At 37.1% G+C, this 27832-nt stretch overlaps 1 protein-coding gene across 1 annotated transcript in view; it reads left to right on the top strand.

The window, feature by feature from the left end:
• Positions 1 to 97: 97 nt before the first annotated feature.
• The window catches only part of ptprsa (protein tyrosine phosphatase receptor type Sa), a 215315-nt gene continuing 187580 nt past the window's right edge, over positions 98 to 27832 (top strand). Inside the window, exon 1 of the mRNA XM_081383767.1 lies at positions 98 to 325. The gene's annotated coding sequence lies outside the window, so the exon portion shown is untranslated. The remainder of the gene's footprint in view (positions 326 to 27832) is intronic.

The raw sequence follows: 27832 nt of genomic DNA, 5'->3' as shown, positions 1-27832 counted from the left end.
AGAGAGAGAGAGAGAGAGAGAGAGAGAGAGGTGGGGGTGGGCGTGTCCATGACGTCACCCTCCAGCTCTCCTCAGCGCGCACAGCTGTGGTTTCTCCGGAGCGGAGCTTGAAATCAGACGCGCCGAGCGAGACGCAGCGCTATCCGGGGGATTTAAAGCGTTATTCGCCACCGTCCACACGCGGAGCTCTCTCTATCTCCTTGGATCTGCCCTCTCCTTGGATTATTATCGTTATTTATTCCTTGGCGCGATGCTCATGAAGATGTAAGGGGGTTTTGCGCGTGCAGAATCAGGGAGAACGCAGGAACGCGCTCGTTAAAACAAGGTAAGAGCAGTTGAACTGTGACAGCAGACACTTTCCGTGATTGTCAGAAATGATTGGAAACGAAACGCCCGTTTTTATCCACTTCAGCTGAAGTGTGTGGATATCCTGAAGCGCGTGGAGAAGGTGGTGTCCAGTGCGCAGTTTGCGCTCCAGACGCGTTTTGCGCATTAAGAATAAAGTCAGTTTTGATGCGTTTTAAGACTTTACAGCGCGTTTCTCTGCTTTAATTTGCCAGCTCGAGTCCGCGGGACAGTCATCCTCCCCTCCAGAAGCCAAAGCCTCGCTTGTGTAAACTGAGAATTGATGCCGCCGTGCGCGTGCCAGCCTCGTATATCTGATATCAAGTACGGGAACGTGTTGAGGACGGCATATTTCAGGTGAAAGTAGCGCTGTGCGTTTATGCATCTGATGTGTGCATGCAGACTGACGCGATCTTTCAGAGATTCAGCAATGCCCACCTGCTGAAAACTAGTGAACAACACCTCATTTCGGCCGACTAAACCATCATAACCACATGTAGGCACTGGTTTTTGATGATTTCATCTCCGAAGTGAGAAATCTGCCTCCTCGAGCGCAAGTGAAGCATTCATGAAGATCTTAGTTTAGAAATAAATTGCACGGTGCAAAACTGATGCTGCGCGTGAGGGAATTTTTCTCTTTCTAATTAGTGTATTGTGCATATTATTTAAAATGCAAATATATGCAGTGATGTTGTATTGTAAAATGTGTCTGGTCAATGTGAAATGTTCTTGTGTTTGATTGTGGCTGCGCTGAACTCGATCAATGATGGAATGGAAACGCGTCCAATATTCAGGATATCGGTTTCATTTGCTTTTAGTCCCTCCAGTCTTGAATATGTTCTTTTATGAATCAGTGTGTGTGATACGCGAGTTGAAGGAAGGGTGTTTTCGTTTCTTGCTCGGGTCATTCTGCTCAGTCTTTAATATTTCATGACGGATGGATTTGTATTTTTGCACAGTAATGGACATGCCATCTCGGAGTGGTGTGGTTTACAGTGGATCCGATGGGAAGTGTGTGTGTGTGTGTGTGTGTGTGTGTGTGTGTGCTGCATTTGCATAAAACCAGGCTTGACAGTAGAGTAATTCAAAGCCACACCCCTTTATGGACTTACGTTCACATCTCAAGTGAAATGCATTGCACTCGACGGCATTAAATGTTAGTTTAATATCTCTATGTCTCTAAAAGTCTCTGAGGGGAGATCGTGTGTTGAATTCCCACAGGTAAAAACTCGTTTGGCCTGAATCAAGTGCACTTGTGTTGCAGTTTCCAGATTTGTCTTGTGATGTGCTCCTATTCTCCCGGCAGCGAAGTGGGATAAGTACCTGTCATCGCTTATGTATGGAAATGCGTGTCGTTGCTGCATGAATGGACATTGTGTTATTTACGCAGGGCTCCCAGGGGCCGTCCATCGCTCCAGTGCCCGGCGGATTGATCCAGCGCTCATTCCCACAGCCGCCTCTCGCTTTACACTTACACTCGCTTGTTATAGGAGGAAGAGCTGATGACGTAACAAAGCTCATTAAACCGCACAACTACTGTTAACTCAAAAGAGTAACATCGTTTTATTTATTTATTATTCATTGAAAATGACGTCAGTGTCGTAACGCCCTCAAGCCATATTTTGCCTGAATGATCGTACGTTTTCACTGGCGAAAATGGACTAGCCTATAACTAGTTTTACAGAAGCATGTGTTCACTCGAAGAACAACTGTTTATTTATTTATGCGTTTTGGGATATCGCAAAAAAAAAATTCTAAAAATGCGCGTAAAAAAAACGTGAGAATGTTTTTTTCCGATAAGAAGACATGCGCATGAACTACAACTGGACACATTTAAACAAAGAAATAAATCCACAACATAAGCCTCACGTGACTTTACCTCAGCGGAGGCTGTGATTGGATAACTGGACTAACCAGCGGACCAATCGCATCGCAGCATCTCAGACGTTGGTTTGGTGGTTCTGACACAATTCATTTATGATGGAAGAAAAAAAGCAACTTCTTTTTTTTATTACTGATATTTTGTGGCAATTTCCCAGGAACTGATGATTTTGTTCTTGTAAACACATGGGAGGGAAACGCTGATTGATTCGCAAATGTTTTATGCAATAGTCCAATTTGTGCGCACAAGTTAAAGGGGTACAACCCCTCTATCAAAAATCTATCTATCTATCAATCTGTCTGTCTGTCTGTCTGTCTGTCTGTCCATCCATCCATCCAATGTTGTAAAATGTCTGTAGGATCAAGGAGCAACTATTTATTTATTTATTTATTTATTGAATTATTATTTATCTTTTGAAATTTGTGTTTTTGAAAATAAGGCTGTCAATCTTGTACTCAACCCATATTTAGCATATTTTGGCCATATGTGCATAAAAAATGTGACTGTTTTCTGTGACGTTAGAAACAAATGTTTTTTTATTATATTATACAATTATATTAGTTGATTTATATTCTATTTCTATGTAATAATATTAATATATATATAAAATTTTGTTTTGTACAAATTTATGTTTTATATATATATATATATATAGCTATATATATACACATACATGTACATATACATGCATAATAATATACATATATATATATATATACACATACATACATACATACATATATATAGATATACATATATATATATATATATACATATATATATATATATATATATATATATATATATATATATATATATATATATATATATATATATATATATATATATATATATATATATATATATATATCTCAAGACGTTACCTGTTTAGAGCGAAACGAGCTTTTATTCCCGTGTGTTTTGAGTGTTTTCAGTTTTGAAGGTCTTTCAGAAAAGCGTTTTTTTGTTCTGTGTGTGTCAGATTGTGTTTGCTGTTCTCAGACCTTCAGCGAGCGTCTGAACACGTGAAGGATTTCAGGAATATTTTGATCTGTTGTCGTATCCCAGCAGGCCTTGTTGTGTGAAGACGGATGGTCTGCGCTTGAGCAGGATGAGCGCTCTTCATGAGCGACGCTTGCCTCCGTGAATCCATGACACCACCCGCTGTAAAACACACACGTAATGAGCAGGAAGAGAGGATTATGGGCCGTGAAACAACACGAGTGTCCTAAGAGTTGCTGGAGCTCTGCTTAAAGGAGAACTCCGGTCAATTTTAACATTTAGCTCATTTTATTGTACATTTGGAGTGCTGTCAATACAGAGAACAACGACAAAAATCGGTGTTGCCTACACCGTGTTATCATCTTTTTAAAATTTGCACCCTGTTGACTTCAATGGGGCAAGTACTAAACCTGCTTTTAGCCTCTTAACATCCTTGATGTGTCATTACAAGTGCACAGAAAATGTGAGTGATTCCTTCAGAGTGAACACGAGTGAATCTGACTGCAGTAGATGTGAAAGATATGTATAAAAATGATGTTATTTAAGCCAGCGCAAATACCTGTTTACATCCTGTTTTTCGGTCGAAGTCCAAAGTAGTCGATTGTCGAGTTCACGCACGTGATCATAGGTAACTAAACCTATGCGCGTCAACTCGGCAATCGACTACTTTGGACTTCGACCGAAAACAGGATGTAAGCACAGGTATGGGCTAAAAGCAGGTTTAAAACTTGCCCCATTATTTTAAAAAGAGGATAACACGGTGTAGGCAACACTGATTTTTGTCGTTGTTCTCTGTATTGACAGCACTCCAAATGTACAAAAAAATGAGCTCAATGTTAAAATTGACCGGAGTTCTCCTTTACCATACTTCATTTACTCTTCAGATCTTAATGCTTGCGAAAAGTGTTGGTTTGGATGATTTCCACAAATATATTTAGCCGGTATGTGTGAGGATCTGGGCATTAGCATTAGCAGTGTGCTAACACCGAGCGACTGATTTCAGGACAGTTTTCCCGCTCTACGGAAGAGTTTCCAGTACATGCGGTTGGATGGAAACGAGTTAGATAGTTAGTTCGACTTTGACTGCATTGATGGCATTGTCAGTATTGTTTTTCTGCTAACTGTATTTATCAATGAATTCACAATAAATTATTATTATATGCTTTAGAAATTCTTTAGAAATGTAATTATTACTATATTTATATATTTTAGAAACGAGATCTACATTTTATTTTCTATTTTATGCAATTAGAGGATCTAAATAGTTAACTTTTATTTTATTTCTTATTTTGCTGTATGATTTGTATTTATATTTACGTACTTTACAAACAAGAGACCAAAATATTATTTCTTTTTTATATATATATAATCGGAGGGTCTCAAATTTTCTTATTTTATTTATTTTTGTATTTTATGATTATATTTGTATATTTTTAGAAATTAAATTGTTATTTTTTGTATTATTTTGATCTATGATTATATTAAATTTATGTCCTTTAAAAACAAGACATTTACATTTTATTTGATTTTTTTATACAATTGGGGGATCTAAATCATCTTATTTTTATTTTATTTTATGATTATTATATTCATATTTATTTACATTAAAAAAAATAAGAGATCTCAGTTTTATTTTATTTATTTTTTTCATATTTATATACTTTAGAAATTAGAGATTTTTTTTGAGAATTATGTTTTTTTTTTTTTTTTTTTAATAAAACTCTGTTGTTCCAACTCTGCTTTACCTTTGTTTGAAACCTACACTTACAAAATTAATTATTATTATTATTATTTTTTTCATATTTATTTATTTATTTATTTATTTATTTATTTATTTATTTATTTATTTATTTATTTATTTATTTATTTTATCCAGTGTTCCAACTCTGCTTTACTTTTGTTTGAGACGTACACTTACAGAATGAATTATTATTATTATTATTTATTCATATTTCATATTTTATGTTTGTTGTTTGAGCCGTACACCTCCCCGTCTCTCGGTGTCCTGTACAGTGTGTGACGAAACCCTCTGCTCTCAGTGAATGTGCCAGTGAGTGTGTGCTTTTACACCTGTGTGAGCCGACAGTGAAGAGCCTGGGCTCTTGTTCTCGGACCTCCCGCTTGTTCGCAGCAGAATTTATCCTTTGCTGGCGTTTCCAGGAAGGCATCAGCCTTTATGCGCTGGAGCCTGACACTTTAATGGGTTTGATGTGTACCTGCACTCGCACAGGGGGCCTGCAGAAAGCAACGGGTGCATATAAAAGAATGATGGGCCGCGGTGTCAGACAAGATGGAGAAAGAGTGTTACACACCTCTGGGAATATAAACGCTTCAGGCGGATCCAAGTTCATCCGTGGTGTAAGGGTCAACTAGACAAAGAGGGAATCATTCTCTTGGCAAAGTTATCAAGGGGGCGGGGTTTGCAGTTTGCAATATAACCGAGTACTTCGCTGATGTGTACTTACGTATTTAAATACTAGTGGAACATAATATTAACCTTGCATAATGTAAAGTATGTGAATTCAGAATCCTTAAACAATGTTCGAAACCCATTGTAAAGTGATGTATTTCAGTGAAACAGGAGGTTCAGTGGAAAAAAAGCTGACTGTCTGCGGTTGATTGGATGGAGAAATGTGTATGTAAAATATATGCTGGTGGTTTGAGGGGCGGGGTTAAAAAATGTGAGTTCTTGATGATGTCATCAGTAAGGAAATTCATTTTAGAGGCAAAAAAAAGCTGTATTTTAATGAAAGGCAAACTTTTTTTGTCTTTAGAATGACATGTAACAATTAATTGTTTAAAAACGAGACCAAAAATGGGTTTTTAGGAAGTAAATAAACTGGAAAAAAAGTTGTGTAGGATTTACTTAAAAATTAAAAGTTATGTATTTCCATGAAACCAGATGTCCAGTAAAAAAGGGGGGGGGGGGGGGGTTGGATGGAGAAACATGTATGTAAAATATATGGCTGGTGGTTTGAGGGGCGGAGTTAAAAAAATGCAACTACTTGATGTCATCAGAAAAAAGTGAATTGTTTTTAGGGCGTAAATAAACTGAAAAAACAATTGTGTGGGATTCTCTTTTCACTCAGAAATCGCTGGTAAATTTCACAAATAATTATAAACAACGGCAAATAGAAGTATTTTACAACATGCAATGATTAATGCACTAATATTCATTTTGCATAATGTAAAAAATTGACTTCATAAAGTGGTGTATTTCTGTGATACAGGAAAAAAACGTGGGGCTGAACGTTATTTTGACTATCTGTTTTTAATAGGATGGTGAAATGTGTATGTAAAGTATATGGAGAAAATAAGAGGACTTGATGATGTCATCAGAAAACGAAAATTCGTTTTAGAGGCGGATGAATGCAAGTATATGGCCGGGGGCTTGAGGGGCGGAGTTTAAAAAAAGAGAGTACTTGATGATGTCATCAGAAAAGGACATTCGTTTTAGAGGCGGATGAATGCGAGTATACGGCCAGGGGCTTGAGGGGCGGAGTTAAAAAATTGTGAGTACTTGATGATGTCATCAGAAAAGGAAATTCGTTTTAGAGGCGGATGAATGCAAGTCTACGGCCGGGGGCTTGAGGGGCGGAGTTTAAAAAAAGAGCGTACTTGATGATGTCATCAGAAAAGGACATTCGTTTTAGAGGCGGATGAATGCAAGTCTACGGCCAGGGGCTTGAGGGGCGGAGTTAAAAAATTGTGAGTACTTGATGATGTCATCAGAAAAGGAAATCCGTTTTAGAGGCGGATGAATGCAAGTCTACGGCCGGGGGCTTGAGGGGCGGAGTTTAAAAATTGTGAGTACTTCATGATGTCATCAGAAAAGGAAATTCGTTTTAGAGGCGGATGAATGCAAGTATATGGCTGTGGGTTTGAGGGGCGGAGTTTAAAAATTATGAGTAATTGATGATGTCATCAGAAAAGGACATTCGTTTTAGAGGCGGATGAATGCAAGTATATGGCTGTGGGTTTGAGGGGCGGAGTTTAAAAATTATGAGTAATTGATGATGTCATCAGAAAAGGACATTCGTTTTAGAGGCGGATGAATGCAAGTCTACGGCTGGGGGCTTGAGGGGCGGAGTTTAAAAATTGTGAGTACTTGATGATGTCATCAGCAAAGGAAATTCGCTTTAGAGGCGGATGAATGCAAGTCTACGGCTGGGGGCTTGAGGGGCGGAGTTTAAAAATTATGAGTAATTGATGATGTCATCAGAAAAGGACATTCGTTTTAGAGGCGGATGAATGCAAGTCTACGGCTGGGGGCTTGAGGGGCGGAGTTTAAAAATTATGAGTAATTGATGATGTCATCAGAAAAGGACATTCGTTTTAGAGGCGGATGAATGCAAGTCTACGGCTGGGGGCTTGAGGGGCGGAGTTTAAAAATTGTGAGTACTTGATGATGTCATCAGCAAAGGAAATTCGCTTTAGAGGCGGATGAATGCAAGTCTACGGCTGGGGGCTTGAGGGGCGGAGTTTAAAAATTGTGAGTACTTCATGATGTCATCAGAAAAGGAAATTCGTTTTAGAGGCGGATGAATGCAAGTATATGGCTGTGGGTTTGAGGGGCGGAGTTTAAAAATTATGAGTAATTGATGATGTCATCAGAAAAGGACATTCGTTTTAGAGGCGGATGAATGCAAGTCTACGGCCGGGGGCTTGAGGGGCGGAGTTTAAAAATTGTGAGTACTTGATGATGTCATCAGCAAAGGAAATTCGCTTTAGAGGCGGAAAAAGCAGAATTTTAATGAAAGGCAAGCAGTTTTTTTGTCTGTAGAGTAACTGACAAGCATTAAGCGTTTGTTTGACAACCTTCAGAAGCGTATTGTGTAAAAACAGAGCGATGACAGGGCGTTTAATGTGTTTGTGACTCACGGTAAAGGTCAGCTGGAGACCCGGTCAGTGGGAGACGGATGGATGGATGATACGACCCTCGTTCACACTGAGCACTTAGAAGACGGTGAAGCTCGAAGGTCACCTCAACATTTCATCCGTCTTCCCACCCCGCTGAGATCATTCTCCCCACGAGGTCTCCTGAGGTTAATGCATCCGGACAAACAGAGGAAGACGACGTTCGTTTGTTCTCTTCCGTCCGCCGCGTGCTTGTCGTCTGCAGTTTTCGTCTGCTGACATAATATCCATGAATGATTCATCTGCGCTCATGGATAATTGAATGAATGCAGGCAGTGGCTCTTCCGCCGGTGTCGGTGTGTGTGTGTGTAGACTCCAACAGTTTCATACACTCTTTACATCTTTATTGGTCTGTTGTGGGATAATCCGATCAGGATGCATGAGATTGCCATATGGGATGCGTGACTGGGGTTATGTGATGGGAGAATGATGAAGGCTTATAGGCGTCTCACTCTTTCATGGTATTAGAGGCACAAATCCCAAGGTTTTGTTTGGGAACTGTTAGATAAAGTATTATCTGGCATAAAAGTAACTTAGCTAGTTTTAAACACATTCAGTGTCTGATTCCCCCCTATTTAAAATGATTTTGTTCCGTTGAGCTTTTCACTTTTTAATAATTGTAATAATTAACAGTCAATTGTGTAGTAATAATTATATGTATATAGTTATTAATGTTGTCTTTTTATATTAATTATAAATAAACAAATATTACATTATTCAAACTCATTATATATATATATATATATATATATATATATATATATATATATATGTATATATATATGTTCATAAAATATGCAGTATATTGATGAATAAATATAGTTAATATAAATTTTAAAAAATACATATTCATTTTGATTTTACTTATAATATAAACTAGTTTACCAATACTACAGTACCAATACTAATATATGTATATATTTATTTTTTTATTTTTTATTAAAACTCTTTATATTTATCAGTAAAATTAAAAAATATTACACTATATATTTATTTATGAATATATTAAATATTTATATTTTTATATATTATAATATTAAAAAAAAATTAAATATGATTTTTTAGGAATATATATTATACAATGGAATATATTCATACGTAAATATATTCATATTTTTTTAAATACATATTCATTGTAATTTTACTGATTAATATAAAAATAGTTAATATTAACGGTCATATATTTATGTGTGTGTATTACTTTTTATTTATTACAAATAAATACATTAATATTAAATTATGAAATATTATTTATAATTATCAGTCAAATAAAAAAAATATTACACAATATATTTATAAATGAATATATTTAATACTTATATTTTATATATTATTATGTTTATATAATATAAAAAAATTGTAATGTGGTAAATTGTAAATTTTAGCGTGCTAATTTCCTTTATATATATATATATACAGTACTATGCATAAGTTTAGACACCCATGCTAAAGTTGACTAAAAAGAGGAATAAAAAATCATCTTTTGGAAACTGAACTTAATGCCTTAATTAAAAAAAATAGGAAAAATCCAACCTTTAAGGACACCAATTTTCTTTGTGAATGAATAATGTATCGTATATAAATAAATGTTCTTCCTTGAAATACAGGGTGCATAAGTTTGGACACCCCTATGTTAAATTCCCATAGAGGCAGGCAGATTTTTATTTTTTAAGGCCAGTTACTTCATGGATCCAGGATACTATGCATCCTGATAAAGTTCCCTTGGCCTTTGGAATTAAAATAGCCCCACATCATCACATAGCCTTCACCATACCTAGAGATTGGCATGGAGTACTTTCCATATCATCTCTCAATGCAAATCAAACCAGCTATTAGGCTTACTGAAATAAAACCATGCCAATCTCTAGGTATGGTGAAGGCTATGTGATGATGTGGGGCTATTTTAATTCCAGAGGCCAAAGGGAACTTTATCAGGATGCATAGTATCCTAAAAAAATAAAAATAAAAATACTTAAAAATAAAAATCTGCCTGCCTCTATGGGAATTTAACATAGGGGTGTCCAGACTTATGCACCCTGTATTTTAAGGAAGAACATTTATTTATATACGATACATTATTCATTCACAAAGAAAATTGGTGTCCTTAAAGGTTGGATTTTTCCTAATTTTTTTAATTAAGGCATTAAGTTCAATTTCCAAAAGATGATTTTTTATTCCTCTTTTTAGTCAACTTTAGCATGGGTGTCTAAACTTATGCATAGCACTGTATATATATAGTAATTAAATAAAGATTTTCTAAACTAGTTTACCATTTTCAGTCATTGCAATAATTGCAAACCTTATGTTAATTGAATAAAAAGAACAATAACTGATATTTGGCTTTGACCTTCTCCTCATTCCTAGAAAATAAAACCCTTCCTGAGAGTGTGTGTTGTTTTGGTGTTGGTGTCCAGAGTAAATGAAGACTTAGAGAGCGGACGAGCGATGGGATGAAGTTGATATTGATCAGGGAAACTCGCTTCACTGTCGTCTTCCCATGATCCCTTTCACCTCACCCGGATCCCATCCGAGCCGTTCGGCACCTCACAATCCCCTGTCTAGTCTTCGGATATATACATATTATCAGCTTAGTGGAAGATCTGGACACATCTGTATTCACACACACATTTATCATGACATATTTAACACACAATGCTCAGCATGAGCTCAGGCTTTCACAATATTACTAAATTAAAACCTTAAGAGGATGAAACGCATAAAAACATGTCCAGATCACATTTCACACAAAAATATCCATTAATATATATATATATATATATATATATATATATATATATATATATATATATATATATATATATATATATATATATATATATATATATATATATATATATATCATTTAACTGTAAATATATACATAAATAAAATATTATTTTAATTTGTATTTAGTCGTTTTGTGTCAGTTTGTCAGAATAAGAATAATGTTCATCTTTATAGTTTTGTTATTATTATTATTTATTTATTATTTTCACTGGTGATGCATAATATGAAAAAAAATCAATTTTTTATATTATTTGTTTCATTTATTATTTGTTTCATTTATTATTATTATTATTATTATTATTATTATTATTTAATAAATAAATAAAATTGGCTTCATTTTTTATTTTAATTTATTAATTGTATTTAAAAAAAGATTTATTGTTTATTTTTTATTTTTTTTGTTAAAAAAATTATTATTATTTTGTACAGTGTGTGTGTGTGTGTGTGTGTGTGTGTGTGTGTGTGTGTGTGTGTGTGTGTGTGTGAGAGAGAGAGAGAGACAGTATTTATTTATTTATTTAAAAAAGGCTTTATTTTCTTTATTTTAGTTTAGTCATTGTTTAATAGTCAATTTATTATTCTTATTATTTATTATTCTGATTCATAATATGAAATACTAAAAAAAAAATATTTGTTAAATATATAATTTCTTTGTTCTTGATATTTGATTTTTTTGTGTGTTTATTATATTATATTATATTATATTATATTATATTATATTATATTATATTATATTATATTATATTATATTATATTATATTATATTATATTATATTATGGTAAAGAAATGTGTGTTTTTGCCAGGTTTCTACATTCCCCCTTGATCATGATCATCATTAGCGGTTTGGTTTCTCGTGTCGTAAATGTTTTCTTCAGGTTTCCACATTTCCATCGGCTTTCTGCTTCTGCTAATCCTCCTGTACGTCTCTTTGCTCCGTTAGTTTCCTGCTCTATTAGCGGTAACAGCGTTTTTTTCCCCCTGTAGGTCCTAATGGGTTAGCGTTAGCAAGCGCACAAGCATAGCCGTGTCGCTATCAGTCAAAGATAAAGCCCTGTAGAGATGTTTCCTCTCTTTACGCTCGCAGGATTGATCGTTCGGCTAGCTGACGTCGATTACGTGACTGTCTCTCCTCCAGTTCCCGATACAAAATCAGCATTAGACCTGATTCAACTCAATGAAAGCAAAAACTAACTCAAAACTGGAAAAAACAAGTGATTTTTGTGAAGTGTGAGGGTAAACTGCCAGCTCATTTGCATTTAAAGCAGCCCAGCGTTCTTTAATTGAGTCAGTTTATCAGCACAGTTTAATAGCGCTAATTTTACTTACACCTGGGAACGCTTAAACAGATACTGTGTGTTTTTCCTCGTTTTTCGAGGAGTATTTAGGGAGGAATGTGAGGAATTTGGCCGCTCACCCGGTATCAGGGTGTGTTGTGTTTCCCAGGTCCGCGGCGGACAGAGATTTGGGAGCCGGCCAGTGACGAGTTGGTCAACGGGACAGACTGCAAATGAATATACAGCTTTATTGTGCCCGTATAGCTCATATATAATCAAAACTGACATCCTAAAACACAATTTCTGATGGATGTTGAATATCCAGTTTCACTTGGACATCCGTCATGTGACTGAAGCAAAATGGTCTGCGTTAAATGTAGTTCAGATGCAAACTCTTATAATACTGTTTTTGTTTTTGTTTTTTTTTGTTTTGTTTTTAAGCATTGTCTTATTCATTTCCTATGAAAGCTTGTTTCCGCCACAAAATAAAACATTTTAAAAGATAATTGCGACTTTTTATCTCACAATTGCGAGTTTACATCTCGCAATTCTGACTTTATTTCTCAGAATTGCGAGATATAAAGTCAGAATTGTGTGAAATAAAGTCAGAATTGCGAGATATAAAGTCAGAATTGCGTGAAATAAAGTCAGAATTGCGTGAAATAAAGTCGCAATTGCGTCTTATAAAGTCACAATTCTGACTTTTTTTTCTCGCAATTGCGACTTTATATCACGCAATTCTGACTTTATAACATGCAATTACGACTTTATTTCACGCAATTCTGACTTTATATCTCGCAATTCTGACTTTATAACACACAATTGCGACTTTATAAAGTCAGAATTGCGACTTTATAAAGTCAGAATTGCGAGATATAAAGTCAGAATTGCGTGAAATAAAGTCGCAATTGCGTCTTATAAAGTCACAATTCTGACTTTTTTTTCTCGCAATTGCTACTTTATATCACGCAATTGCGACTTTATTTCTCAGAATTGCAACTTTATATCTCGCAATTGCGACTTTATTTCTCAGAATAGCGACTTTATATCACGCAATTCTGACTTCATATCTCGCAATTCTGAGAAAAGAAGTCACAATTCTGACTTGATATATCGCAATTGTGAGTAAAAAAGTCAGAATTGTGAGATAAAAAGTCGCAATTATTATTATTTATTTATTATTCAGTGGCGGAAACAAGCTTCCATAATTTCCTACCAAATGTCAACTTATGTTGTTTTTGGAAGTTTCTTCCACCAAAATAAGCCATTTGTTAGTATTTCATGAGCATTTTTTCCCTCATTTTGACTTCTGGAAACACGCTATTGTTCCTTTAAATATGATTGGCTAACTTTCAACTTTCAGTTGCTGAAAAGAATAGAGTGTAACAGTCTGGTTCTGGAAGTAAAAACTACATTCAGGCTTTCCGTAGGGAAATAGATTTTTAACGATGTCTTGATTTTTAACGATATTTAAAAAATCGTTAAAGACAGCCTTACTGTGAGCGATGAGGTTGTTAATCGATGGTGTTTGCTTAGTTCTGGCGCATTATTTCAGCTTATTCCTAAAATAATCGTTTTAACAGCAGAATTCCTGGTGGGAAAACTACATTACCTGTAATACTGTGCAGGAAATTCCACCAATCAATTCCACGAATTGCGGCAACATATCTTGTTAGCTCCGCCCACTCCCATGAAGCACCGAAAATGGCGTAATCGAGTCTACGCTCTCAAAATACTTAAATATTTGAATATATATGCATATTACGCAATAAAAAGGGAAAAAATGAATGAAAAAAAATACTTTTGCAAAAAGTATGAATGAAAAAAAAGTGAATAATAAAAAAAAACAAGTTGTGTGAAAAAAACTAGTAGAAAAAACTATGTGTTCTTGATATGATATGCAAATGAGTCGTGACATCATTGTTATGTTTGCATAGACTGCAGAGGAATACAAAATCCGGTTTTCTGTGATATGATCCCATTAATGAATGAGATTTTGTGGATTACAGTGGCCTAGAAAGCCTTGTGCACGAGCAGTGTTTTGTTCAGTGGATCTTCAGCTTGAGTCGGGATGCTCAGATCCATTTAAAGGGAATGAATGTTTTTGTGGCTCTGCTCCGGCCGGCGGAGAAGAAGTGGCGGAGACGGTGGTTTATTACTCGGGATAAGAGCTTGTGCTTCTCCTGAGGGAAGAGCTGCTGTTTAATTCATGCGCTGATGCGACATTGTGATTCTGTTTACTAGAGGACGTCTGGAGCGTCTGAACAGCTCATAGTCTTCCAAATAACATTAGCCTGGTTTAATTAATAGTTAGCCGCAAACCACACACGTATCGACTTATAGACGACTTAACGGGTATTTTGATGAAATTGAGTTTCAGGTGAAGCACTTAGATGCTTTTTAGGTTGACAGAGATTGCTTGCTTTATTTATTTATTAGGTTTTATTTATTTATGCATTCATTTATATAATTCATGTACAGTACATATTTATATTTATGTTTGTATTTATTATTTATTGTTATCCATTTTTATCTATTTATTTATTTTGATTATTATATATATTTTGATTTATTGGTTTTATTATTTATTTAATTATTCATATATTTATATATTTTTACCTGGATTTGTTTGTTTGTTTATTTATTTATTTATTTATTTATTTATTTATTTATTTATTTATGTTTGTATTTATTGTTATTTTTTATAATTATTTGTTTGTTTGTTTGTTTGTTTAATTTACATATAAATGTTTGTATTTATTTATTAGTTTGTATTTATCTGTTTTATTTACTTATTTATATATATATTTTTTTGTATTTATTTATTATGTATTTTTAATTTGTATCTTTTTTTATGATTTAATTTTATTCATTTATATATATATGTGTGTGTGTATATATATATATATATATATATATATATATATATATATATATATATATATATATATAATTTTATTTTTTATCATTTTTTTTTAAGTTTGTATTGTAGTATCTAAAGAGAATTAATGGCGTATTTTAATTTGGTGAAAACTAGGCTGTCAGCGTCGTATTATACTCATATCTTACAAAGTTTATTTGACATATTTCCTGAATGATCTACACCAAGTTACCCAAAAGTACGTCATATTGAATATATTTGGTTGATGTTCTGATACAGTCTGATATTGTTTTTTGACCTCGCCTTCATTCTCTGGACGATTCTCGTGCTGGTTGAGCAATAGACGTCACAGCTGACGCCGCAGACTCTTAATCACCGCGTGAATCCGCAGCTTTACAGGGCAGATGTGAAACTTGCTCCTCCAGTTTTCCTTGGCGTATCGTTTCTTCTCATGACTTCCTCTCTTCTTCCCCTCGCATCTATTTGCAGTTCTCTCTGGAGTTTTATTCTCTTTCAGGGCTCACTGGCTTGTCATCTCCCTCGCTGAAGATCTGAAACGTTCTGGAACCTTCCGTTTTAACGAGTCCCAATCAAAACCCGGGGAAATTGGATGCTGCGGTGAAGCAGAAAGCGCTCTAGCGATTCCTCGGCTTCAAAAGCCTCGTCGATATGAAATCTTAATTATGCAATAGATAAATGCAGGTGTATAGATGCAGTTCTGCAGTAATTTCAGTTTGTTTGACAGTGTGTGATTATGAACCGGCACCAGTGGTCTCCTGCTGCGTGTTCCTCGATAAGCCAGATCTCATTCACGATCCCCGCTATCATTGTTTTTATCCTCAGTGCTGGAGAGCAATTACCAACATCAGAAACCCTGCTGAATATTCACGAGGCCCCACTGTATTATGCAAGTATAGAGGGAAATATGCAAAGCGGTTTTGTGGTTACAATGCAGGTATGTTCATGTAACTTACAAGATGCATTTAAATAAACCCTAAGTGTAGAAATTTGGTTTTGAGGAATCTTTTAAGGCCCTTTTGATTCCCTACTAACTGCATAGCAACCCTTAGAACACCTTAGCAACACCTTAGAAACCTCATAAACACTCTGAGAACACTTAAGCAAGTGCTTAGCGACTCTTATAACATATTAGAAACCGCTGATCAACACCTTAGAAACCGCATTGCAATTCTAAGAACATTTACACAACCACATAGCAACTACTAGAACACCTTAGCAACTGCATATCCACTCTTAGAACCCTTTCGCAAATGCATGGCAACTCTTAGAACACCTTAGAAACACCCTAGGAACCGCATAGCCAACCTTAGAACACGATAGTAAAAGAACAACAGCAACATCCTTGTTACCGCATAGTCACTCTTTGAACACCTACTCTTAGACCACCTTAGCAACACCCTAGCAACCGAATAGCCATCCTTAGAACACTTATGCAGCCACATAGCAACTCTTAGAACACCCTAGCAACACCCTAGTAACTGCATAGCAACTCTTGGAACACTTTAGCAAGCGCATAGCGACTCTAACAATGCCTTAGAAACCACCTAGTAACCACATAACAACTCTTAGAACACCTTAGCAACACCCTAGAAACCTCATAAACACTCTGAGAACACTTAAGCAAGCACGTAGCGACTCTTATAACATCTTAGAAACCACCGATCAACACCTTAGAAACCGCATTGCAACTCTAAGAATATTTATGCAACCACATAGCAACCCCTAGAACACCTTAGCAACTGCATATCCACTCTTAGAACCCTTTCGCAAATGCATGGCAATTCTTAGAACACCTTAGCATCCGCATAGCAAGTCTTAGAACACTTACGCAACCACATAGGACCAACCACATTACGCAACATCCTTGTCACCGCATAGTCACTCTTAGAACACTTACTCTTAGACCCCCTTAGCAACACCCTAGCAACCGAATAGCCACTCTTAGAACTCTTATGCAGCCACATAGCAACTCTTAGAACACCCTAGCAACACCCTAGCAACACCCTAGCAACTGCATAGCCACTCTTAGAACACTTATGCAGCCACATAGCAACTCTAAGAACACCTTAGCAATACCCTAGCAACTGCATAGCCACTCTAAGAACACTTTAGCAAGCGCATAGCGACTCTTACAATGCCTTAGAAACCACCTAGCAACACCCTAGTAACTGCATAGCAACTCTTACAACACTTAAGCAGCCACACAGCAACACCTAGAACACATTAGGAACCACTTAGCAACCGCATCGCAACTCTAAGAACACTTATGCAAACACATAACATTTCATCATTATTATAATGAGCTACTAAACAGCTCAACGCCGCGTGTCACCAATCATGACGTATTTTGCGTTACTGTCAAGTCAAACAGATTTCTCAAATGTGTAATGATGGATATGTCGTCTTATGCAAAAGTTTGCATTGTTCCCCTCCGGGTTTGTTTGTGTAAAGCAGGTAGTCGTAAACATCTCTGTGGTCACAGTAAATCAGCAGGCCTGTTATCGTGAGCTATATATCTGCATATTGTCATGAGACGATGCCCGCAGCGCTCGTCTGACAGCGTAATGGATGAGATGTTGTGATACGCTTTTATTTGTGCTGCTCCAAGCCTTGACTCCATACTCACTGTGTCTCTTCTCGTTTGACAAATTTGTCCTAATTTATGGTTGTTTATAAAAGCCAGGAGGCAATCCATTCTGAGCTCTCACGCTTGGAAGTGCCTCTCCCCGATCAAACGGCCGGCTGTAGATCAAACCCACTCCAGCGGGCTTTAGCTGCTTTTAACTTTTCAACCTGATCTGCCGTATCTCACAGCAGTGACGGCTTCTAGTAGATTCGCTCAAGGTCACTCCGACCTTCTGGAGGAACGTTATATTGCTCTTTCACAGATCAGGATACTATGGTCTAACCAGCCACAGTCATACTGAAATGTGGCACAATCACAGCTAATCAAGGTCTCGGAGTGTTTGAGTTCACGGTGACGTCTTGTGATTGCAGACATCTGTATTGTGGTATAGCTTAGATCTCTTTTGAAACTCTAGACGAGACACCGGTTGTCTTTCACTCGGGGACTCACTCATGTAAGTTTAAATTTGCTGTCCTTTTCATTTCTTTGCTGTGTAGTAAAAACAATCTCGCTTGCGTCTATCCTTCGGTTGACCGTTCGTGTATTGAATGCATATGTTGCAGTTAGTAGAGGGTTCGGCTGGTTACTGTGTCGATGCACTTTGGTGTAGATCAATAATTCCATTCATGGGGCACAAACACAAGTACAGGACAAAGTGCTTTTCTGATTGCTGCTGTATGATGCCCGTATCGATTCTGGGCCGGGATGTTTTCGCTGCACTGATCAGAAAGAATGGCAGATTGCTCCATTTGCCCGTGAGCGAGCCGAATATATTCAATTATAGCATTGCATAATCATATTCTACAGATATTGTTAAATGGATAGAAATAAAATGGAAGACAAATGTCTTCCCCTGCTGTCAAATCTTGTTTTTGTACATCTCTAATGCATGTCAAGGTGGATTGATTATATTTGACTACAGAAATATCACAACCGGTAGAGATTTGGCGAGAGATTTGATTTTGCAGATTTGGTAGATTGGATTTTACTATAGTAGCTTTATATCCATGTGGCTGTTTAAGCTGTTTGATTGTAAAAGAGGCAAAAGCTATTTAAGAATTAAAAAAAACAATCACATAATTAAAATGTTTGCTGGTCTTTCAGCTTAGTCTGATTTGCTAGTTTTAGAAGTGTTTTGGGGTGATCAGGTTGGAAGACCAGCTAACAAGGATAAAAGACCATCTAGACCAGCTTAAACTGGTTTGCTGGTCTTTCAACAAGGTCTGATTTGCTAGTTTTAGAGGGACTTTGGGGCCATCAAGTTGGGAGAGTAGTTGGCAAACCAGCTAACAAGGACGGAAGACCATCTAGACCAGCCTAAATTGGTTTTCTGGTCTTTCAGCCTGGTCTGATTTGTTAGTTTTAGAGGGACTTTGGTGATCAGGTTGTCCCAGCCGTCAAACCAGATTACAAGGCTGAGATACCATCCAGACCAGCTTAAACTGATTTGCTGGTCTATCAGCCTGTTCTGATTTGCTAGTTTTAAAAGGGTTTTGGGGCGATCTGATTGGAAGACCAGCTGGCCAATCAACTAATCAGCTTAGTCTGATTTGCTAGTTTTAGAAGTGTTTTGGGGTGATCAGGTTGGAAGACCAGCTAACAAGGATAAAAGACCATCTAGACCAGCTTAAACTGGTTTGCTGGTCTTTCAACAAGGTCTGATTTGCTAGTTTTAGAGGGACTTTGGGGCCATCAAGTTGGGAGAGTAGTTGGCAAACCAGCTAACAAGGACGGAAGACCATCTAGACCAGCCTAAATTGGTTTTCTGGTCTTTCAGCCTGGTCTGATTTGTTAGTTTTAGAGGGACTTTGGGGGTGATCAGGTTGTCCCAGCTGTCAAACCAGATAACAAGGCTGAGATACCATCCAGACCAGCTTAAACTGATTTGCTGGTCTATCAGCCTGTTCTGATTTGCTAGTTTTAAAAGGATTTTGGGGCGATCTGATTGGAAGACCAGCTGGCCAATCAACTAACAAAGCTGGGAGACCATTTAGACCAGCTTAAACTGCCTAAGACCAGACATGCTCTTTTAGCAGGGATATACACCACTTTTTTTTTTTTGTAAAAGGCAAAGGATGACATAGATGTTCCAACATTATGGTATCAGTAGGGAACGTTTTAAAAGTCACAGGACTGTCCCCAGAGCGCACACACATGCTTCAGGTTACAACCCCCTCCCATCATTTTTAGTCCAAGGTCACTGGTGTTTTAATACTGCTGTGAAATATGCAGGCAGTGACATTGTTACCCTTGTTGTGACAGGTTTCAGGTGCACACAATGGCGCCATCATTCAGAGCGATGGATTGGACTCAACAGTCTCTAGACACCCACCAAACCCCGATAAGTCCTCAAAGACACCCCACGCAGAGCCCGAACCTTCTCCAAGAGATGCATGCAATAGTACGGCACATTAAATCTTCCTCGTCTTCTTCCTATCAGACCACGCTGTGGTCAGTGTGCTTCCTGCGGTCTTAAAGGCCGATTGCACTCTCCTCGCTGTGTCGGTACGCACTAACGCCTCGAGGGGATTCATAATTCAAGCCCCATTGATTTGTGGCCGTAGATGTGCATTAGTGTGAAGGTGAAAGAAAATGGTTCCTGAAGAAAAGCAGCCTCTCACTTTGATCTTGAACAGGGATAGCGCTTGTTGCTTTGCAGCAACTCAATGAATTAAGCACCGGTGTTCTGAAAAGCATCAAATTGCCCTGATTATGACTACAAACAAGTGTGGGTGTTAATGAAAGATCACACAGTACACTTTGGGACGCGTCCATATGTTGAAGTTCCTCATCAGCGGATTTCACAGCAGCACAGCTGGAGCACAAGCTCAGGGATGGTTCAGTCGCATCTATTCCCCAAGTAAAATCGTCGTGAAGTAATTACACCATGGGTCATCGACTAATTAACGAGCTCAAAACAACACAATCAGTCATCGTGAAAAAATAACAAGCCTCTTGAAATGTACAGGGAGTCGGAAGTGTCAGCTTGATGCATTGTGTGTGAAATAAGAGCTATTGGTAACTCCGTCTAGGTCTGTTAGCTCTGCCAATTGACGTTGTGTTTGCTGTTGTTGACCTCCAGTTGTGAACTGTATGGATCTGACTGACAAAACTACTGAGGCGTTTGAGTCTATTGGAGTCTTGATCCAGATTTTTTGGCGTACAAAACGCGGGCACATTTGCTGCACTGATAAACTACAAAACAAAACTGCTTCGGCGGGGTGAGGTTTGGTCTTTAAGAAGTGATCAGAGAGAGGGTCATACATCACATTGCATTTTCTCTCTTTCGCTGTGTTGTAGGAATTGAGGGTTTGATGGATAGCAGGCCTCCTGGCGCTCTTGAGAGAGAGAGAGAGAGAGAGAGAGAGACTCGGCTATTGACAGTCCGTGCCCATGAGAAAAAGCTCATTCTTCTCTTTCTGTGTAGTGTGGAGCAGTACATCTTCTGGACGTCTTCAGGGTGTGTATGAGTGTGCTCTTCACAGGGAGGTCTATAATACCTGTGGAAAGCTCTCTGCTCGCGTTCCCGTTCACTCAACGTTTGCTCAACCGATGCATGACGCCCCAGAAGTACACAGTCTGACTATTCAACACGCAGCAGACAGGGAACGATGTAAGTTCACTTTTAAGGTCTGTCACTGGTAATACATCTACCATAATACGTGACCCGTCCTGGCAAAAGGAGTCGGGATTCGCACGGGGATAATTATGAGCTACAGGCAAAACAAGTTAAAAATATTGATTTTGAGGTTTTCACAAAAATGAGTTCATTAAGCCCTCGTCTAGCGATCCCAATGCTCCAAATAGCAATTAAACACCCAAAAGTATCTTTATTTGTGCGTTTTCTGAGAGCAGTACCTTTCCTTTGTCCATGAAAAATGATCTTACTGGCGCTGACTGACAGATCCGATGCGTGTGCACAACAAAGACTCCCAGCGATCCCAATATAGACAGAATTACAGTATTTCAAAATATCTGTCTTGGCGAGTATTCACGCAAACATTATCTGTCATGTCTTAAGGGAACATTTGGGTTACTGTTGGGGAAAATCATCTGATGTGTAACATTATATTAGATCCGTGCGGTACAGTAAGTCTTAGATCCGTCAATAGTATATACAGTATATATATATTTATATATGATGTCTGTTTCATTAATGTTAATCAAACAATTGTGGTATCATGGGAAAAAAAAGTTGAATATACTGCATATTTTTCCTATACATATATAGGAGATATTTGGTTTTGACTTGGTGAGTGCCAAATTTGGTGTTATTACCAGGGTTTTTTAAGGTATGGTTGCAAAGTGATTTTGTTTTGGAACCTTCAGAAAACTTTAAAGACTTCAAACAGTTTTTTGATAGAGAATGTGAAAATAACAATAACTAATTTTTGAAAATGTGCTCATTGCAACTCATTTTGCCAGCACTGGTAGTAGGTATAAGTAGAAGTAGTTTAAGTATTATTTATATGTTGCTTGCAGGTAATGAAACCAGATGGAATAGTTGCAGTTAGGGTTAACTAGACCATGCTAACCAACCCAACCTTCACCCTTGGCACTTCATAGAGATTTGTGTATCTAACCCCCCTTTACTGGCATTATATAGGAGTCGCTAACTAAAATTAGCAAAATGACTATTTTCAGTAGCATCAGTAGCTCAAGTGTTTTGCCACTAACATGCACGTTTTTTCGTAACATTGACAAAACGGCCAAATCATCTTTTGTGTTTTAAATATCTTTCATGTAGCTTGTAGTTGACAAATGTTGGCTAGCTTGATGATGAGTAGCTTGACTGGCTAAAGCCTCAGCTAATGGAAATGGGTCGAGAGCATTATTTTCCCCTTTTCTGCTGCGTTTTTGATGGATGTGAAGTGTCATGTTGGATGTGAGGGGCCGAAACATTCTGCCCAGCCTCACCTGATCTAAGCACTTCATCATGAGAGCGAGAGAGATGATTTGATAAAGATAAAGGAGTTGCTATGACAAGGTGCCTAGCACTTAGCCTGTGGGATATGGTTGCTCCCTTCATGTTGAAAATCCATAAATATGTTTTCAGTCTTTGCTTACAGTGTTGGCGAACAGGACTAGCTAAATCAAAACCATGATGCAGTTTAGCGCTAACAAGTCTTTTCTACTTGGATCGTGTTGCAGACTAGCAAAACAAGTATTTATTTCAGTACTGCTATTTGTTTGTTTAATGAATTGTGGTTTTTGTAGCATAAATATTTTGTAAAAATGTTAGATATGATTCTTTTTAGAAACATATAATTAGCCCTCTCTTTGTTAGCTTGTAGTTTAGTTATTTTCCTCAACACAATTCATTAGTGATATTTTCCCCCTTTTCTGAAGTGTCCGTTTTAATTAGTATTCTTTCTAGTTAGCTTCTTTTTGTTAGCTTGTGGTTTAGCTAACTATACCACTTTTTCCAGGTTGTTTCCGCCTTAATTAACATTCTTTCTATTAGCAGATAGTTAGCTGCTTAATGTTAGCTCGTAGTTTAGCGAACTTACTATCTTTCATATTGTTTCTCTCATAAATAGCTTTCTTTCTAATAGCATATAGTTAGCTGTTTAATGTTAGCACGTAGTTTAGCTAACTACTTCCCTTCAGATTGTTTCTCACTCAAATATCATTCTTTCTAATATCATATACAGTAGTTAGCTGCTTAACGTTAGCTTCTAGGTTAGCTAACTGCCCATTTCAGGTTGTTTCTCTCTTAAATGGCATTCTTTCTAATGCATATAGCCTACAGTAGTTAGCTGCTTAATGTTAGCATATAGTTTAGCTAACTACTTCCCTTTTCAGATTGCTTCTCGCTCAAATATCATTCTTTCTAATAGCATATACAGTAGTTAGCTGCTTAACGTTAGCTTCTAGGTTAGCTAACTGCCCATTTCAGGTTGTTTCTCTCTTAAATGGCATTCTTTCTAATGCATATAGCCTACTGTAGTTAGCTGCTTAATGTTAGCATGTAGTTTAGCTAACTACTTCCTATTTCAGATTGTTTCTCGCTCAAATATCATTCTTTCTAATATCATATACAGTAGTTAGCTGCTTAACGTTAGCTTCTAGGTTAGCTAACTGCCCATTTCAGGTTGTTTCTCTCTTAAATAGCATTCTTTCTAATGGATATTGCCTACAGTAGTTAGCTGCTTAATGTTAGCATATAGTTTAGCTAACTACTTCCCTTTTCAGATTGCTTCTCGCTCAAATATCATTCTTTCTAATAGCATATACAGTAGTTAGCTGCTTAACGTTAGCTTCTAGGTTAGCTAACTGCCCAATTCAGGTTGTTTCTCTCTTAAATGGCATTCTTTCTAATGGATATTGCCTACAGTAGTTAGCTGCTTAATGTTAGCATATAGTTTAGCTAACTACTTCCCTTTTCAGATTGCTTCTCGCTCAAATATCATTCTTTCTAATAGCATATACAGTAGTTAGCTGCTTAACGTTAGCTTCTAGGTTAGCTAACTGCCCATTTCAGGTTGTTTCTCTCTTAAATGGCATTCTTTCTAATGGATATTGCCTACAGTAGTTAGCTGCTTAATGTTAGCATATAGTTTAGCTAACTACTTCCCTTTTCAGATTGCTTCTCGCTCAAATATCATTCTTTCTAATAGCATATACAGTAGTTAGCTGCTTAACGTTAGCTTCTAGGTTAGCTAACTGCCCAATTCAGGTTGTTTCTCTCTTAAATGACATTCTTTCTAATGGATATAGCCTACAGTAGTTAGCTGCTTAATGTTAGCAGTACACAAAAACATAGCTAACTATTTGCTATTAGAAAGAAAGCTATTTAAGAGAGAAACCGTCTAAATAGGAAAGTAGTTAGCCTAACTAGACTGGTTTCTCTCTTAGATAGCTTTCTTTGTAATAGCAAATAGTTAGCTATGTTTTTGTTTGTAACAAAGAGTAGCTTAGCTGCACTCTACATTGAGTCGCTCCAACATGGCAAGCTAGTTTTACTTCCCCAACACTGCATTAGTTCCACGTCTTTGTAATCCACCGAATTCAGCCGTTCCAAGAAAAGGTTGAGTAGTTTGAATGGTTGCGGTTTGCTCTGCAAGAGAGGTGATTACGTATTCCACTGCAAATCCAGTCTGTCTCTGAACATTTAAGATGCGCTATTCATGAAGGAGAGGGATATTCTTCACCCTGGTGACCAGCATCCCAACGGCTGCAGTTTGTTCTGGCAGCGAGAAGGAGAAAGAGAGAGAGCGGGTGTCTTCTTGCTTCTGGTGAGTGGAGACCCTGAATTGACCTTTCTTCAGATAATTCCCAGCGACTCTGACTCCTTGTTGTCTGCTAATTAATAATTCAGAGACAGCATTATCTGCCCTGTTCATAGATGAGAACATTTCTTAAGATGAGCCTTTGGGCATCTTGGCCTCTACTTTCCTCTCTGCCCCCGTTTTTGTGTTTAAAGAAATCTGTACCAAAACCGAGTGGGCTGAATTGCTGTCTGCTGTCTTTTAGGCATTTAGTGTCGACAGCAGGTTAGCTCGCTAGAGAAATGAACTCTAGAGAGAAGCATTAATGTTTTGATTATTTAATGTATGTTTAAAGTCCCCCTGTGGTGAAAATCCAGCTTTTAATGTTGTTTATATGTCTATGTGGTGTTTTTAATGTGCTTTATGACAAACCATGTGTAAATTCATAAGTCGACAGCATTGCTGAGTATTTCCTCCCTAAAACTGCAGTGAACCAAAGACAGTCTCAAAAACACACTTTGAAATCGCTGTGTTTCTGACGTCACAAACTACCTTGTAACCAATCAGATCAACGTGTGATCGTCACCGAGTGGATCTCTGAGCTGAGTGAGTGAGTGGAGGCGGGGCTCATTTGCATATTCATAGAACTGCGCATACTAAATGAGGCAAGGGTGTCGAGTTACATTCAAGCTATTTTAAGGCATTTTTTTAAGGAAAAAAAAAACATTTAAATATGTCATTTTGGTGATCAAAGATTAAGGGATAAAATGATTGACTACAGGGGGGGGTTTAAATAAATTGGTCATGAAACAAGATATGACAGCGACTGTGTAAATGATTATATTTAAAAAATTACTTGGAGTAGAAAATTAACTTTATAATTCAATTTAGAAGTTAATGCAAAATCTGCCTAACGTGCAATTTACAGTACATGTTTTATTTATTTGAGTGTTGATTATTATATCTAAATATAAATAGCAACTGAAGAATTTAATAATTGTGGCTCTGTTGTCAATTGCAACCTTTAATATTACAGTAATGTGTAATTAAGTGCTCCCCATATAGTTCACAGCATTAGCTAGTGATATTTTATTGACTTATTAATTATAATATAATTTATTTAAACACACATACACAAAAACAGACCTGTATCTTCAATACTGAGGTACCATCATGTTTGTGTACCATTACACCCCTACTTCTAACCAATGGCTGGAGATAATAAGCTAAAAAGTGCTGAGAAAAAAACACCCAAAGATGGTTAGACGCCTCAAAAGGAGACGAAGGACAAATAAAGAGGGATGGTGTATCTCGACACCCACAAAAGGCCACGGTCTCATTAAGCGAGCGAGGGGCGGACGAGAGGTCATGAGCCTCGAGTGCCGCTATTGTGTCTTCATATTGACCAGAATGTAATTCACCGCTGCCTCCCATCATGCTCTTGTGAGCTGATAAACATTCCTCCGTGTCACTGGAGCCGCTGGAATTCACTCAGACTGCGCATAGCCCAGGCCTGATGTGTTTCCTTGGAGAAAAACACAAGATGGATGGGGTTTTGTCAAGGGTTTGTCGGAGTGTCAGAGACGGCGCTGTCGAAAGCCATTTTTAAAGATGTCGACAGAGATGGACCGCAGTATTATGTTGACAAAAGATGTTCAAACACCCAAACTGAGGTAAACAAATTGCATTTTTGCTGTCTGGACCGATTTCAGGAAGAAGTAGTCATTTAGCATATGGCTTTTTATCCAAAAATACACATATTGTTAGCAACAGTCACCCTGAAAATGATATTTCTGACAATTACACTGTCTTTATTTACACTTTTACGTGGTTTCAAAGCCAGTATGGCTTTATTTCTTCTGTAGAGCTCAAAAGGAGATGTTTCGAAGAATGTTCAAGCCGCTCTTTTCGTTAAAATGAAAGTAAATGGTTCAGCTCTAAAACCCTTAGTTTTTTTCAAGTTGCTAACACACTAAAATGACACGCACAACACAACTGACACACTTCTCAAGCAAAACCTCTTCTCAAGTCTCCAAAACACACTTTCTGCTTTACACACATTTTGCAATTCAAAATAACACTTTTGTTATGTCACAACAATCTGACATAAAGTCACATGTTTGCCATTTCAAAACACTGCCATTCAAAATGACACTCCATGAGCTGATTGGCCGATACATGCGTCACCTGACCAAACACCTCAATGCTTAACTGTTAACACTTCAATCTTTTTCAGTTTACGTTTTTTTTGAGCATATTTGTGTTCAGTCCAGTGTATATATCTCTGCTGTGCATATGTTGCACTGACTTGTTTGGTGAAAAATAAAAAATAAATGTTTCAACAGCGTGTGTGTGTGTGTATCTGCAAATATTTCTGTGCATGTAAACAATCTGAACTATTTTTCATGATGCCCAACAGTGTGTAGATGGTTAGACAAAAATCTGCTAATATGAATGAAGTGTGCGCCATTTTGTGCAAAAGTTTTTGATAATGCTATATGTTGTGATAACATTTGATAATGCTTAATTTTGCAGGATATATTCGGTATTTTGCAGTTTGGGTGTGTGGTTGTGTGAATTGTGTTCAGTATTTTAATAAAACCAGCCTAGTTTGCAAATTGTGTGTTAGCAATTGGAAAAAACTGCAATAGTTCAGTCGTTCACAGGACTGAAGTGTGATAGCTTTGAGTGAGGAATAGATCGCTTTTATTCAGCAAGGACGCATTAAACGGATCAAAACTGATGGTAAAAGGTTATATTTCAACTAAATGCTGTTCTTTTGAGCTTTCTATTCATCAAAGAATCCTGAAAAAAACACGTTTTTATCATTGATACTAATCATAATGTCTCTCGAGCATCAAATCCTCAGATTAGAATGATTTTTG

The sequence above is a fragment of the Scardinius erythrophthalmus genome, assembly GCF_964197995.2.
Source record: "Scardinius erythrophthalmus genome assembly, chromosome: 14".
In the NCBI taxonomy this organism is placed as follows: Eukaryota; Metazoa; Chordata; class Actinopteri; order Cypriniformes; family Leuciscidae; genus Scardinius; species Scardinius erythrophthalmus.
Note: the sequence above shows the minus strand (reverse complement) of the source record. Positions and strands in the feature narration are given on the sequence as shown.